The 18,170-nt window shown below is 40.1% G+C and overlaps 1 long non-coding RNA gene and 1 other non-coding gene across 2 annotated transcripts in view; one reads left to right on the plus strand and one right to left on the minus strand.

Moving 5' to 3' along the window:
• Nucleotides 1-18,170, minus strand: part of LOC144892446 (uncharacterized) — a 689,374-nt gene that overhangs the window by 403,772 nt on the left and 267,432 nt on the right. The gene's annotated exons all lie outside the window — the stretch shown is intronic.
• Nucleotides 4,582-4,654, plus strand: TRNAV-CAC (transfer RNA valine (anticodon CAC)). Its single transcript has one exon. It is a non-coding gene; the product is annotated as a tRNA-Val (tRNA).

An 18,170-nucleotide genomic window follows, 5' to 3' on the forward strand; every position in this document is an offset into this window, starting at 1 on the left:
AGGAAACGCTGGAACAGAAGGGCAGGATCAATGGTACGATCAGGAGCAATCTTCACAGCAGAGATATTCCCAAGGGTTTTGGCTCTGTCTTTCCGCTTGAATTTGTAAGTAAATGCCGACTTTCCGATTATATCTTCAATGATCTTGTTTCCAACCGATTCAAAGTCATGTACATTCACATCTGGCCCAGCCACTATCCCGTTGACAATGTTTCTCAGAGTAGGATCAGATGTGAAGGGTGAGTAGGCTGCAAGCTTTATCCGAATTTTCTCGAGATCAGATGCATCTCTTTTGATGCGCGCCTCAGTTGAGTCTTTGTGTTGCGGACTTGTAGTATAGGTTAGGTTTGTGAAATCCTGCATCGCAATGTTGTACTCGGATGTTTTTTTTTTTTTTGTTTGTTTTTTTGTATACAAAGTCGAGGCTCGTGTAAGAGCTAACGCATTAAACACAAAAAAAGACAAACAGACACATAAAACATAAAATGAAGGGAGTGGGAGACAAGAGGGGCAGAGAGAGGGAAACACACAAACACAACAGTGGAGAGCAGGGACATCGGGAGATCTATGGAAGGGGGAGGGCTGGAGGTTGTTGGAGAGGGGGGGGGGGGGTGGAGCGAGTGGTACACAGAATATAACAAATGGACTTACAAATGGAATATAACAAATAGCCTTTTTAAAAAGTATTATTTGCTTAGTCAACTTGCTGCTTGTCAACTTGTCAACAACAAGTCAACAAGTCAACAAGTCAACTTGTTACAGGTGCAGATAAGGTCCAAAGGTTTCGCATGTCCTCGGTCATCCCACTGCCGCGAGTTAGACCACCAGTGCTCTTCAGAGACCTCATCACCGTTTGTTCGATGACAAGATCACTACTATGACAGCTCGTGGGCAATGACAGCTCGTGGGCGAACTGCCTGAATTATGGCATGACCAACTGCCGCAACCTTGCGTCTTGTGTCTTTCCCAACGAACAATGTTTCCAGTGCTGTCCGCAGACTAGTCGGAATGAACGATAGGGCTGAATCAAGTTTTAAATCATCACTACTTGGATACTGATTCGTCACGGTAGAAACCTGAGATTTTATATCACTTCTGATTAACCTAGCAGCAGTTTCAATAATAGCGCGTTTTTGGGACTCTTCATCGCCTTCCTGACACGTTTGCTTGTAGTATGATCTCAGAATCTGCGACGTTTGTTCTCTCATCGTAACAATATCGTCCACGCCTTCTCTTTCACCAAAAAAAATTGAGTCCTTAAAGCGTTCTTTAAGACGCTTTTTCAAACTGTAATTGTCATACGGTTCCGAATCAGGATTACAAAGATACCCTTTCATTATGAGGCTCAAAGATGTAACAGTTAGTTGTTCCTCACTGTTCAGTTCTAGGTAAGCACACATTTTCTGAAATGCTTCATACTTATCTTCATCTTTAGGACGACCACACTTTCTGCGCTTGGCTTCGGGGGCTTTCTGGAACTCTAAAGGCACAGACTTGAAGGACCGGAAATTTCCACTACACGAATGATGATAAAGTCCGTCTGCTGCATGTAAATCTCGTAAATAGTATTCAATCCGACCCTTTACAGTATGTCCCCAATCATCTGAACGGGATTCACAGACCTCCACAATTGTCTCCACAAATTTGTCAGTCCGTACCCAGCTAAAGTGTCCCTTGTCCAAATCAATTGTACATCCACAGAATACGCAATCCTTTTCACTGTCAAAACCTCCACTTGATTGTCTTGTGGTTCTCTTTGGTGGCACAGAACCACTACTTTTCTTTGCAACATGGCTTTTAATGTTTTTATCATTTATGTACTGTTGACGACAGCTTTTATGCACTTTAGTACTGGCTTCAACTACAAGATCGTCCTTCCGCTTTACACTGGCTTCATTTATTCCCTTCGCCCCCTTCCACTGAATTGCAACCCAGTTATCACTGGAATCCTCGATCTCCTCCTTGCAGATTGGACAAAAAGCTTGACTGGCTGTGCTTGCACTCATTGTTGAATCATGTCTGAAAAAGAGAAAGATGAGAATTAGTTATTCAGTTAGATCCAATTCGACACATTCTTCAGGTCAATATATGGAAAATGCCCCCTCAACCTGTTAGATAATGGCCCACTTTCATTTTTAATGGTCTTAATGTGTTCCTTGCCCCCAAAAACCTAGGGATAGACACCAAGATCATCAAATTTGAGTTGATAGTTACATAGTTATGATCGTTAAGAGGTTTCGGCGGCCATCTTGGACGCCATCTTGAAAAAAACACTTTTCCGGGGGTCCTACGTTGGTAAACTTTTAGTATGTTATAAAGTACACTAAACCCTACCAGAATCAGTTGAGAAACCTTTTGTAGCAATTTTTTAGGGGTTGAGGGGGTATTTTCCATATATCGACCTTACTATTTTACCCCGCTCACGCGAAGCGAACATTGGGGTTCGGCAACTCGTTCTCTTCTGGCGGTTCCGCAAGAACACAGTTGCACCTTTTTGCAAGTTTGTTGATCACTCCGGTTTGTGCGTTTGTGTTTGTCTGTCCGCTCACTTATACTTGCTTACACGTCACAATTTTAAACCGATATTCACGAAACTTCACCAAACGGTAGAGTTCGTGGTCCGACAAAATCCTATATATTTTGAGGTCAAAAGGTCAACAAAGGCCAAAGGTCAACCACTTTTTTTCAAATTTCTAAAATCCTCAATTTTCATCCAATTGACTTGAAATTTGAATAGGATTTACATATCGCCTAATTGAATTCAACCACCCACTATTTTTGAGATCAGCGTAGGCCAAAAGGTCAACATAGGCCAAAGGTCAACCACTATAAAAAAAAATTGAATCCTCAATTTTCATCCGATTGACTTGAAATTGGAATGGTATTTTTATATCGGCGAACTGAATTCAACCACCAACTATTTTTTGAGATCAGCATCGACCAAAAGGTTCACATAGGCCAAAGGTCAACAACAATTTCTAATTTCTAAAATCCTCAATTTTCAACCGATTCACTTGAAATTTGAATAGGATTTTCATGTCAGGTTAGTGAAAGCAACCACCAACTATTTTTGAGGTCAACATAGGCCAAATTTCTAAAATTGTCAATTTTCATCCAATTAACTTTATCTTTGAAGACGATTTGCGTATCAGGTCACTGAATTTAACGGCTAATTATTTTTGAGGTCAAAATGATGCTCGGACTGAGTGCCATTCTACTTTGTTCTGTTTTGCCAAGTGTCACTCTATGAGTGATTTTGCATTGTGTCTGCCTGCAATCACCGACATGGCACAAATCTAAACCGACCATCATAAAACATAACCAAGTTGGAGAGGAAGTCACTTTTGGAATTTGAGGTGAAAGGTCAACTTGAGGTCAAATTTCTAAAATTGTCAATCTCATCCGATTGACTTGATAATTGAACAGGATTTGCCTCATGGTTAAATAAGTTGGAGAACCAACTATTTTTGAGGTCAAATGGTCAAAGATCAACTGAAGATCAAATTTCTAAAATCATGAATTTTCGTCAAGAAATCATCAATTTTCATCACATTAACTTGAAAATTCAACATCAACTGCACAGTTCATCAGTGAATCAGGAAACCAACTATTTGAGATGAAATGGTCAAAGGTCAACCAAAGGTCAAACTTCTAAAATCATCAAGTTTCATGAAGAAATTATCAATTTTCATCGTATTAACTTGAAAATTCAACATCAACTGCACAGTTCATCAGTGAGTTGGGAAACCAACTATTTTGTTGTCAAAAGGTCAAAAGTCAACTAAAGGTCAAACTTCTAAGATCATCAATTGTCATGTAGAAAATGCCTCAATTTCATCCTATTAACTTGAAAACTAAACACCAATTGCCTCGTGCAGCAGTGAATTGGGAAAACATCTATTTTGAGATGAAAAGGTCAAAGGTCACCTCATGGTCAAACCTGTAAAATCATCAATTTTCATCTGAAAGATGATCAATTTTATTCTGATTGACCCGACCTTTGATGACGATCCTCAATTTAAATCGTAATGAAATGGGAAATCTGATGTTTCCATGGCAACTGTTTTTTGCGGGGGGGGGGGGGGGGGCTGGATTTTTGTTCGTCTTTTTTGTTTGTCTGATTGTGAACAGGATATCTCAAAAAGTTGTGGATGGATTCAGACGAAATTCGGTGGAGAGATTTGGATTGAGACATGGAGCAATCGATTCGATTCTGGTGAAGTTCCGGATCTGGATCTGAGAATTTTAAACTGATTCTTCACCATTGAGAGATCGGGCAAAAAAACATACAAAACACAATATCTCAAAAACTTGATGGATGAGTTGGTTTGGTGACAAGAACAAGCGGATTAGATTTTGTTTCAAGTCCGGATCCAGATCAGACAAAACATTACACCTGGTGTCTGCCATCTTGGTTTGATGTATTATTTGTATTATCTGAAAAAAAGAAATCTTGCATAAACAGGTAAAACCCTGTCCTGGGACTTATGACTAACTCTGAAGATGAAGATCCAGTTCCTTTGAAACTTTCCACTTGGTAAATTCCTATTGTCACCATCCGTCAGGTAGTTTCACTAACTGAGTTTCCGTAGTGTAGTGGTTATCACGTTCGCCTCACACGCGAAAGGTCCCCGGTTCGAAACCGGGCGGAAGCAATATTTATTAATTAAATTAGATTTTCCCATCGACCCCGTCACTGTTTTTACCCCGCTTACGCGAAGCGAACATTAGGGTTCAGCAGTTGGTTCTCTTTGTCTGTCCGGTCTCCAAACTTCAGTTCATGATCGATGAAGAATTTCACTTGAATTGAAAGTTTTGCTTTGTGCACGAATCGGAACCTGAACCTGCAGTTTGTGGTACTCTCTGGCTCTGCGGTGTGCTCCATCACCACGTGTGTGTTACTTTACCAGGGGTGTGCTCCATTACCAGGGGTGTGTTATTTTACCAGGGGTGTGCTCCATTACCAGGGGTGTGTTATTTTACCAGGGGTGTGCTCCATTACCAGGGGTGTGTTATTTTACCAGGGGTGTGCTCCATTACCAGGGGTGTGTTACTTTACCAGGGGTGTGCTCCATTACCAGGGGTGTGTTATTTTACCAGGGGTGTGCTCCATTACCAGGGGTGTGTTATTTTACCAGGGGTGTGCTCCATTACCAGGTGTGTGTTATTTTACCAGGGGTGTGCTCCATTACCAGGGGTGTGTTATTTTACCATGGGTGTGCTCCATTACCAGGTGTGTGTTATTTTACCAGGGGTGTGCTCCATTACCAGGTGTGTGTTATTTTACCAGTGGTGTGCTCCATTACCAGGGGTGTGTTATTTTACCAGGGGTGTGCTCCATTACCAGGGGGGTGTTATTTTACCAGGGGTGTTTTCCATTACCAGGGGTGTGTTCCATTACTAGGGGTGTGTTCCATTACCAGGGGTGTGTTTCATTATCAGGGGGTGTGTTTCATTATCAGGGGTGTGTTTCATTATCAGGGGGTGTGTTTCATTATCAGGGGTGTGTTTCATTATCAGGGGGTGTTTCATTATCAGGGGGTGTGTTTCATTAACAGCGGTGTGTTTCATTATCAGGGGTGTGTTTCATTATCAGGGGTGTGTTTCATTATCAGGGGTGTGTTTCATTAACAGGGGTGTGTTTCATTATCAGGGGTGTGTTTCATTATCAGGGATGTGTTCCATTACCAGGTGTGTGTTTGATTATCAGAGGTGTGTTTCAATACCAGGGGTGTTTCATTCTCAGGGGGTGTTCCATTGCCATGGGTGTGTTTCATTATCAGGGGTGTTGTAGCGGTTCCCGCTGAATGTACACAATCGCCTTGCACCTGCCAGGACGCGGCCAGGGCGCGATCGCCATGCCGGGCTCGTCCGGACGGGCCCAGACGCGCCTCTCCTGGGCATGCCCGGACTCGCTGTTCCCGGGCACGCCCGGTCTCGTCTTTCCCGGGCATGCCCGCTGTTAGGGAATAGTGTAGTGGGGGACTCAGGACTCCAATGATCGGACACAGGTTTACAAAAGGTCATGACTTTATTAACTAGTTGTTCACTTCATTCAAATACTAATAACTACCGTTAACTCAATGGACCAGATAACTCTATCCGCATAGTCCCTCTTTCTCAGCCGATGTTCCTCCGCAGCGCCGTACTCGTTCATTCCATCGTTCCGTCGGGCAGGGCTTCTGAGGACAAGTCTACCTTACCCAACGTTTGCTGCTCGTTTATATCGCCAAACTGGACTTAATCCTCTGTCCGCTAATGCCCCGAGGTCATGCATTGCACCGAGTCCTGGCATCAGCTCGCTCCCCTCCTGCTGTGATTTCCATTTACACAGTAGGGGGGTGCTCTAGCCTGGGGCCTTGACCAGGTGTTTCAAGAGATTACCATGTTCAGGCACATTCTGACACTCATTTACAAACTCGTCTTTAACAGAGTTTGCATGTAAAATGTATCTGCTTTGTTACCAGGTTAATTAATAAGTTACCAGGGCCAATCAATATGTTACACTGAGTTACACTTCCACAATTCCCTCATCTTTTTGTTTTTGTTTATATTAACCATTAATCTAAACATCAATATAAGTAAACAATCAATCACTACTAGTAAACATCATTACAAGTATAAGTAAATATATAATCAATCACTTTGGTAATCAAATTCCCTTAGGCATACACCGTCATCCTGCAAGAATCACAAAACATTTCGTTGGTCATTGACTTCTTCCATATTGTTCAATCTATTGCATTTGCATCACAAATATATTTTCAAAACAACACTTCACCATCACCAAGATACAACAATTTCACTTCATTTTCAAGTTTTGTAAAGCATCTGCACCATCTGGAAAAAACGTTTGCCTCCACACACATGTTGACTTTGTTTGAAAGGAAGGGCTGATCACTTGTGTTTGAATCCAGGTATGAAACATTTTCTCCTAATGTCTTCATAGCTCCTGCACTACTTCGTGTAGGATTTCGCTGTTGTGGTAACACTGCGGAGTCATAGACTGACCCTTCTCTCCATGTAGCATTCTTGCCACTTTTTTTGCTGTGAACCATAATGATTCCTTGAACAAGGCCTTCGCCCAGTTGTAGTCGACTTGCCTCCTCCCTCATTATGAGTGGGCAGCCAGTATTGGTGTGACGTTGATTGGCCAGCAAGATGTGGAACAGGGATGCCGGATGCATCCACAATGATGTTGGGACCATGGTGTTCAGGTCATTCATGGTCCTTACCAGGAGCAACCAGCAGAATCGTGCACAGCTGTTGTGACAAGGGCACAGCCGTTTTTTTTTTGCAGCTCCATGCTGGTTCCCCGGACGTTGGTGAAGTAATAACATATGTCCCCGCATTTCACAGAGGTTGCAGGTAAAATGTCGTTGTCCTGCAACTTCTGATGTGGTGAATGTTTGAAGCCTTCGAACAAGAGTAAGTGATCGCCTTTCTTTCATATGTTGCAGTGTGATCCAGGCAAATGGTCACATAAATTTCCTTGGTGAAGGTAAGCATTCATCTCCAAGTTACACGGGAGAATGTCTTCATCATTCTTTGAGAAAGAGGGTGTATGCCATGATTAACTTCATTTTTTAGCCACAAATTTTCTTTCTCGAACTTCTTCCCAATTCCGTTAGCACTCCCTTCAAAATGTGATCTCGTCTTATCCTTATGCTCAGTCACATCTGAATCTGCTTTCCGCACACACTGAATCAGATAGGGTACATCTTACCATGAAACAGCATAATCATGTATATCTTCCGACAGTTTCACATTCAACAATTTGTTGTTTTTCCTTAACACATTCAAAAAGTTATATTCATTTATATGCGTCACACAAATAATATTCAATCAGGTATGTATTTCACTACTAAACTAAGAATAGCATTCACAATTGCTTGCAGGTTAATATAGTTCAAAAATTAACTCATGCAGGTATTTTAGCACTACTCTAAGAAAATAAATTGTATATGATTACAATCACAAACGGGAATACCTAATTCCCAACAACAATTTTCCCAAACCAACAAATTAAGCATAATGTATTATTACCATAATTCCTCTCCACTTTATTCTTTTCCCTCTTTTTTTTTTTTTTTTTTTTTTTTCCAACAGTGTGTCACTCGTGGTGATATGAGTTCACTGATATTGTAATTGACACAACTCATAACATTGTCGTTATGCCATTATCTTAATTCTACTGTTTATGTCGCCATAAAAGTCTTCCTTTTCTGGTTCCACATTTCTTTCCTCATTTGTCACTTCATGCGTTATCATCGTGTTGTTGGTTACCTTATTCAAACACACCGTCACTAAGGCTTTCAAGCAAGCCGCCACTAAAACAATTGCCAATATAACTACTAAACCAACAAACAAGTCTGCTACTCCTTGTATATATTCATACCTATGACATAGTTATATGTCGATGACATTTAACATTATATACCAAACTAACAAGCTTCCTAAAAGGTAAATAAAGAAAATCCCTTAATATGTAACATAATCAGATTATTTGTCTTACCCTGATCCCCCTATCTCCCGGGGTTGAACTCAATCCCCTGATCATGAGTGTAGTTGTGATACATTTTTCACTCATGTTGTATTAATATCAGCAGGTAATTGTATGTCATGTAGGCAAATAAATGTCACTATCCCAAGTAGGAATATCACATGTTGAAAATGTAATGTTTATCAATGCAAGGGGTGTTAAAATGTAATTCAAATGACTGTAAATCACTACTATCATTTATCTACCACTGAATGTTCTGCAGGGCTGCTAGGTGCAGCCTCATTTTCTGTGGGATCGTCCACCTTAGCCCCATGTGCTTGTTTGCAATGAGGGGCATGAATCCAACTTTCTATTTTGGGTCCATCTTTTTTTTTCTATTCTTATCAATCTCCTATGGTTTATCATTTCGTTCCAAGATACCGCAACCAAAGGTTTTAACCAAAGCTCTTCCAAACTATTTCCAATTTGAACAAAAATGCCAGTGAAACAATGATTCGAAGAATTAACTTCAAGGGGTCAATAAATTTATTCTATAGCCAGATCTAATTTTCCCATCCAATAGTTTGCCTTGCCCCATGTCATATTATAACACCTTAATAAACCTTCGAAAAAATGTTTCCCATCTCAACAAATTTCCTTTTTTTTTTTTTCAAATAGCCATGTGTAACTTACGTATTTAACTACAATTTCCTCTCAATTTGTTTGGCCTAACTGGCCGCAAAAGTGGCTGCCAGCATGCAGTACCGTTTTTTATCTACCAAGGAAGTGTTCCACACAAGACCTCTACCAAAATGTTGTTTGTAAAAAACAAATCTGGGATTTCTGATTACATGGATGCACACTCTCAGGACATTTTCAGGCTGCTGTTAACAATCCACCACGATAACTTAATTCCTTTACCCACAATCAAATAATTAGTACAAATTGAGGATATTATCCCTATCACATTCTTTTATAGATTCATTATGTTGGATCTAATTTTTTCCCATAATTTTCCACTGCTGTAAGGCGGAACAATAGCTCTCATAAGTCTTAGTAATATCGTACTTAATTTGCCCAGCAGCGAATAATTTATTTACTATCCTTTCTCATCTGTTAACCAGTGACTTTGTTTAAACTCCAGAACTGAAAACCCACAATAGTTCAAACCAGCAAAATTTTCTTTACTATTTTCCCATATCATCTATGCCTAAAACCCATCCATACATACAGCACAATTTATATGCTGATAAAATTCAAGTTTATATATATAAAAATCCATGAGCAGAGTACTCTGGGAAGTCAGTGTAAGACCTCTCCCAAATTTGGCTAATTTTGTACTCCCACATTTTTATGAAGCTCATATCCATAAATAGCTTTGATTCTCATATAAATTCTATCAAAATGGAATCTCAAGATTACTCCCAATTTTCACTATCACTGAAATTACTATCAATGAATGGCTGCTCATAACCCAACACATCAAATCTTTATATTCCATCTCCCTTGACAAAAGAGATAATGTTCATAATCAAATTTTATTTCTATTTTATTTTACGGATTCTCTGCATATTCAATCCCATCCACATAAAACTATCCATTTCCAGACAGGCACACTGTCGGTGTCAACAATCTTGTAAGATTGATACATAAAACAATAAAAAAACACTAACATTGACACACAAAAAATACACACACACATGCATTATGCGTATTTGTTTGCGTTGGAACTATTATTTACAGATCAAGATGGGTGTCAATTTTATTTCAATTTCATAAAATTTGTCCTTCAATTTTTAGAAATGCTAATACACAAATGGACCAAAAAGTTTATTCTTAGAAAAACCCCTATGATGTCACATTGAAATTACCCTTTCAGTTCCCACAATAATTTATCCAAATTTGACTACACACCCATTTACATGTCAGTCGACCACTGACTTATCAATCATGCGGAACACTAGTCCGAAATTCCCACCTGATCATGATGTGACCCTTGTCACTTGGTTTCAAAAATTTGCAAAGCAATTGTTCCAACTTTGTAAATTTAAAATTGTGTGCCCAACATAAAAGATCCAATTTCGGCATGTGATCAATTAATTACTAATTTGCTTACAAGCAAAACAAAAAATGAATAATTCTTGCTCCGAAAACTTTTCAGACCCAAGAATCATCGACAGTTATTCATGTTTGTCCAGTAATCTAATTTGTTGAGGCCAATCGTCATTTGGGATTTGTCGCAATGAAGGCCTAATCATTGTCTGAGGTATCGGTCAGCACTGGTACCCTTGATCTTGGTTTACCCTATTAACTTGTCTTCCTTTTGGTATACGGACATCCTCTTTTCCAATGTCCCATCCGTCCACACTTGAAACACCGGTTTCTGTCGTTGTCTGATCTGTGCACCTGTGCACTTGTATTGCTGGGCTGCATCTCTACATCCCTGAGTTGCCACTGCAATCTCTCGTTATCTCCTGAAACACGAAAAAATTCTCTGTACCGTCCTTTTTGGGGAGACAACTGGAAATCTGATGGGACAACTGTCACTTTCATTCCTAATTTCGAGGGCAGTTGTGCATTTGTCTCCTCCACTGTATCCTGTATCCTTTTTATTTTAAGTTCTAGATCCGTTATCCGTTCTTGCTGTTCCCGTTGTCTGGATTCACCATCCCAAAGATGGAATGCAAGCCAGTCTACCGTTAGATTCTGTCTCTTCCTGGCTTTCAATCTTTGTTCCAATCTTTCCAATCGACTTCGCTCAAATGTACCATCTCTTGGAAACTCCTCATCATGTCCCTTTGTCCACAAATACCAATTCTCGACCTGCCTTATAGCTTCGGCACCATAACGGTCGTACATATGATGTGTACAAGTACCTTTTTGTGGAATTTCTGGTTGTCCTTGTGTATTCTTGCAGGCTCCATTTCCCATTCTGCCTTTTATCAAAGTAGCGTTGGATGTGTTGTAGCTTGTTCCAGGTTCCTCTAAAGCTTCACTCGTACCTCCAGGAAGGATCTCTCCACCTGTTCGCACGGTGATTTCCAGAGAATCTCCCTCAGCTGTGGCTTTTGCACAATCCAATCTCACAGATCAGTATTTGCAGATGAGCCGGAGGGTCAGTATGAAGTGGGTGAATCCTCAGGTGTCCGCTCTGTTTGACGGGGAAATCACACAATGGTAACCGCACATATATATCTGTATATAAACTCACCACCTTGCTCAATTTTCCCAGGTTGTCTCCACATTGATAATATCTCGCAAAGATATCAAAGCTTCTTTCTTGAGACCGCATTTTCATCAATCAAACAATCAATATATTCAATTCAATTTATTCAGTTCAATTTATGCAATTAAATTCAATCAATTAGATTCAATCAATTAACAATTCAATCAATTATTCAATTTCAATTAATTCATCAATATTCATCAATAAATCAAATTAATCATTTTGAATGACTCCTTGCATAAGCCCTTTCCCCAATGATGTCAGGACAGGTCCATCCATTGACTGAGCTCGACTCATCGGTCGTCACCTCTGGTTCGTACCTCATGTCAATTGATGAATCACCGTCCTGTCCTAGGGTCATATCTGACATATTTCCCCATTTTGCCTGGTCTCCACAAATTTTCTTTGCAACCACTAAAGGCAACTCATCCTTCATTCGTGAGACAGCCAAAATGGATGGCAGATATTAAAGTTCATTGGAAAAAATATCTCATCATTTTTCCCTTTAATAGTACCCAAAATCTCTTGGCAATTTAAATTTCGTAAAACTACTGAAATAAGACTGTAAAATTCCTTCAATCATGCTAAATTTTGAAGCTCCATCGCTTGTAACACCCAATTTATCCCATAGGGCTTGAAAGTTCTTTCCCAAGTTCATGCAATCATTCTGCATTTGAACCCTATGATATCATTCATAATAATCATCATGATTTTATAGTCATGGTCATATCATAATCATCTATTTAAAACGAACATTTCCTTTATCACCACAATTATGTGGTATAATCAACAATAGAATAAAACTGTACATAGCAACAGGCTACCTCATGGCCACTCAGTATACCTATTGACAATAAGTCATAACAATATCGAATAATCATTGAACAATTCAAAAATCGCTTCCACTGCTCCAGCCGCAGCATTCGTCATTTCGTTTGCTCATCCGCATGACCAAAACGAAATAAAGGGAGCTCAACCATTACACAGCGCTTTTAATGGCGCATGCCATAGAAACTCAACGCAATTTCGACTCAGCCAGAAAACGAGCAAATTTTGCAGGATGTTAACTGGAATTAGTCGTGAAAATATATCCAAAATACACAAAAAATACACACCCACAAAATAAACAACAAACCCAAACAAACCCAAGGTCGACCCTCTTACACAGTAAATTACATCATTTCAGCATCGTATTGATTGCTGAAATATTCCAGGGTTTATACATACCTTAAAAGAGGTATGCGTGGTGTTGCCCCCTCCCACGTTTATTCCAGGGTTTATACACACCTTAAAAGAGGTATGCATGGTGTTGCCCCCTCCCACTTTTAATTCCTCATTAAATTCCTCATTAAATTACTTATTAAATTACTTATTAAATTACTCATTAAATTACTCATTAAATTACTCATTAAATTACTCATTAAATTATTCATTAAATTACTCATTAAATTACTCATTAAATTACTCATTAAATTACTCATTAAATTACTCATTAAATTACTCATTAAATTATTCGTTAAATTACTCATTAAATTACTCATTAAATTACTCATTAAATTACTCATTAAATTACTCATTAAATTATTCGTTAAATTACTCATTAAATTACTCATTAAATTACTCATTAAATTACTCATTAAATTACTCATTAAATTACTCATTAAATTATTCGTTAAATTACTCATTAAATTACTCATTAAATTACTCATTAAATTACTCATTAAATTACTCATTAAATTACTCATTAACTTAACTTACATAGTTTCAGCATTGTATTGATTGCTGAAATATTCCAGGGTTTATACACACCTTAAAAGAGGTATGCGTGGTGTTGCCCCCTCCCACGTTTATTCCAGGGTTTATACACACCTTAAAAGAGGTATGCGTGGTGTTGCCCCCTCCCACTTTTAATTACTCATTACATCGTTTCCATTAAAAAAAACATCGCTTCTACTGCTCCAGCCGCAGCATTTGTCACTTTGTTTGCTCATCCGCATGACCAAACCGAAATAAAAGGAGCTCAACCATTACACAGCGCTTTTAATGGCGCATGCCATAGAAACTCAACGCAATTTCGACTCGGCCAGCAAACGAGCAAATTTTGCAGGATGTTAACTGGAATTAGTCGTGAAAATATATCCAAAATACACAAGAAATACACACCCACACAAATAAACAACATTTATTCCGTTCAACAGAACAAACATTTCCTCTATCATGACATGCATGTCTTCAACATTATATGACCAAGAGAAAAGGTAAAATTAATTAAAAACTGCGGGCAGTGATGATCCGGGGACCATACCGCTCCATCCTGATTGGACGAGTGCGTGCTAGAGTCGTTAACAACGACAGTCCAGATCCGATTGTTCAAAATTTCAACTCAATCGATCGAAAAATGAACGCAGGGATGCATTTTAAAGGTGCAGTGGCACTAACTGAGTTGCCACGAATATGGCCACGAAATTGCCAATATGGCCATCGCAAAATATTTTCCTTAATCAATTGGCTCATAGCATAACCAATCTGCAAGTATTTCATCCGAAGATGTATCTCTGAGGAATTTTAATTAAATAAGTCATTTCTAAATCAACGAGTTAATTTATTAAATGATTAATCAATAAATCAATATTTTCCTTGACAGCCACATCACTTGGTCAGTGTCATGTCCAAATATCAGCTTCCTTACTCAAAAGGTGCCTGAGTTAATGTAATGTAATTACTGTAATAAGATTACTGCAATTACTGTAATGATTACTGTAATTACTGTAATTACCGGAACTGTAATTACTGTAATTACCTCAGGTAATTACTGTAATGTAATTACTGTAATGTAATAAGAAATGTAATTAATTAAATAAGTACTTCATTAATCGTTAATAATGAAATAATTCCTGATTTCTCATTCGATTCACTTGACATTCGAATGTCCCCAAAACGTTGGAGCAAAACGTTGCAACAACGAAAGTGAAACGTTGTAGCGACGTTGTGGAAACGTCAGCAAAACCCAACATTTAAATGTTCCCAAAACGTTGGAGCAAAACGTTGCAACAACGAAAGTGAAACGTTATCGCGACGTTGTGGAAACGTCAGCAAAACCCAACATTTAAATGTTAACAAAACGTTGGAGCAAAACGTTGCAACAACGAAAGTGAAACGTTGTGGCGACGTTGTGGAAACGTCAGCAAAACACAACATTTGAATGTTCCCAAAACGTTGGAGCAAAACGTTGCAACAACGAAAGTGAAACGTTGTGGCGACGTTGTGGAAACGTCAGCAAAACCCAACATTTAAATGTTCACAAAACGTTGGAGCAAAACGTTGCAACAACGAAAGTGAAACGTTGTGGCGACGTTGTGGAAACGTTAGCACAACCCAACCTTTGAATGTTCCCAAAACGTTGGAGCAAAACGTTGCAACAACGAAAGTGAAACGTTGTAGCGACGTTGTGGAAACGTTAGCACAACCCAACATTTAAATGTTCACAAAACGTTGGAGCAAAACGTTGCAACAACGAAAGTGAAACGTTGTGGCGACGTTGTGGAAACGTTAGCACAACCCAACCTTTGAATGGTCCCAAACGTTTCAACAACAAATGGTCACAAGTCATTATCACATTGCAATGACCTCTAAACATTCCTAAACCAATATCCCATTAAAAAATCCCATTAAAATCCCATATTTTATCACCCTTTGCATTGTTGAAAGCAATTAATTCCATAACTTAATATTACCTCAATTTATATATACTAGGGCGTGCCCGCACGTACGTGCTCGCCCGTACGTGCTTGCAAAAAAACATGCGTGCAAACAACAACAACAAAAACTTTGAAACCACGTGGCAGTAACGACCACAGAACCCCCCTTCTATTTACATGCAATGGTTTGGTCCATTCGCAAAGCCAAAGCGAACGACCACAGAACCCCCCCTTCTATTTACATGAAATGGTTTGGTCCATTCGCAGAGCCAAAGCGAACGGCTTGCGAGTACGGTGACCATACCTTGGGACCCATTTGTCCGATTAATTTCAAACCTTGAAAAGGCACATCCTCGGGTCCCCAGCAATATACCTGGCAAGTTTCAAGTATATCGGACCGGTAGTTGTTGAGAAACAGCGGTCGCATACAGACAGACCGACACACACACCGAGATTACTGGAATTATAGATAGATAAAAATCCGATCTCATTAAAACCTTCAGACAAACCACTAGCATATATTATTCCTAGGACTAAAATTACCAGGACCATTATCAAACATTTATCAAAATATTAGGACCATCATCAAACCAATGAATGACTCAATCCTTTAATGACTCCATCCAAACCCAGACATTTTGAGTTCCGTAACTTTAATACTTCAAATTTTCCATTCCTTCCCTTCCTGATCCTTCGATGTAGGGATGGGTTCTTTTTAGGATCATGTTGCATCGAGCATTATTTTCCAAACAGTGTGAATATTAAACCCACACCAAAACCTCTGACATCCCACCATTAACACCTATTTTAAGCGTGCCGAATCAGTAAGCATCACCCCTTCTATGAGCCTCGACCAGAGGGTGGTTGTTACCCACAAATTTAGGTTGAGGTTGTTGACGAGTCGTTGACAACAGCCCGGATCCGATTGTTCAAAGTTTGAACTGAATCGGTCAGGATAAATTTTGCTAGCTGAACAGCTAGCAACGAACAGCTAGCAACGAAACGTCACCCGGTGACCTGGGTCTTCACCAAAATCCAATCATTTCGTCGTGCCACTCATGCTATTTATCTGGCAAATTTCGTCAAAAAAACCAACAACACTGGTTCCGTGTCAGAATGGACATGAGGGACAATGAGGGACAGTGAGGGAGTGTTGGTATGCAATTTTTTTTTATCCAATCTCCATCTTTCACAGTAATTCTGGACCGGCATGAGGTGGGATTGTCTGTCATGAATTTATTTGTTGATCGAACGAGTTTTAATTTGTCTAAATCCGACCAGTCGTTCCCAAGATATAAGCCTTTTTGTCGCAATACCATAATCAGGATAAATTTGGAACAGCCCTTAAACTAACATCAAGCAGATCAATTTTTATATTTAGGTTGAGGTTTCACACAAACTGGTTAACTAAATAATACAGAATTAGAGCGCCGAGCAAGTTGCTCGCTCGACGAGCAAGTCGAGTGCTTCGAACAAGTGCAAAAAAAAGAAGTACTTTATACGTGTGCGGGTGGGTAAACGAGTGTACCGGCCTTACACGTCCTGGAAGCAAATGGTCGCAAGGTGCACGCTTGCTCCGTTTGCTCCCAGGTCACAGTAAGACCCTTAGTGACCAGCGCAAAAATACGTATTTACAGAAATCATTTTAGAAAAAAAAACACGAATAAATTGCTACAGTCGTTTCATCCTTGTATTACCTATGCACAATCGCAAGTCCCACACAAATCCTCCATGTATATACAACATGACTATTCCCAAGTTCGTAATCATATTGTACAAAACAAGACACACTCACCTTTTTTTAAAGACTCGTTCGTACAATTGATGTCAGCGGTGCCTCCATATTGTTAGGGAATAGTGTAGTGGGGGACTCAGGACTCCAATGATCGGACACAGGTTTACAAAAGGTCATGACTTTATTAACTAGTTGTTCACTTCATTCAAATACTAATAACTACCGTTAACTCAATGGACCAGATAACTCTATCCGCATAGTCCCTCTTTCTCAGCCGATGTTCCTCCGCAGCGCCGTACTCGTTCATTCCATCGTTCCGTCGGGCAGGGCTTCTGAGGACAAGTCTACCTTACCCAACGTTTGCTGCTCGTTTATATCGCCAAACTGGACTTAATCCTCTGTCCGCTAATGCCCCGAGGTCATGCATTGCACCGAGTCCTGGCATCAGCTCGCTCCCCTCCTGCTGTGATTTCCATTTACACAGTAGGGGGGTGCTCTAGCCTGGGGCCTTGACCAGGTGTTTCAAGAGATTACCATGTTCAGGCACATTCTGACACTCATTTACAAACTCGTCTTTAACAGAGTTTGCATGTAAAATGTATCTGCTTTGTTACCAGGTTAATTAATAAGTTACCAGGGCCAATCAATATGTTACACTGAGTTACACTTCCACACCGCTCTCGCCTTTCCAGGCCGCGTCCAGGACGCCCGGGCATGTCCAGACTCGCCTTTCCAGGGCTCGCCCAGAGCGCCCGGGCACGCCCAGCCTCGCATTTCCAGGCCGCGTCCAGGACGCCCGGGCATGTCCAGCCTCGCCTTTCCAGGCCGCGTCCAGGACGCCCGGGCATGTCCAGACTCGCCTTTCCAGGACTCGCCCTTGACACCCGAGCATGCCCGGTCTCGGTTTTCCCGGGCAAACGCCCCGGCATAAATGTGTATATATATTGCTGCCCGATAAACGGGCTTGTGAGAATACCTGAGCTGTTTTGTTTCAATAAAGCAACTCGGACGAATTCCGTCTTTGGTCGCG

Source organism: Myxine glutinosa, chromosome 5 (assembly GCF_964187855.1).
Source record: "Myxine glutinosa chromosome 5, kmMyxGlut1.1, whole genome shotgun sequence".
Classification (NCBI taxonomy): Eukaryota; Metazoa; Chordata; class Myxini; order Myxiniformes; family Myxinidae; genus Myxine; species Myxine glutinosa.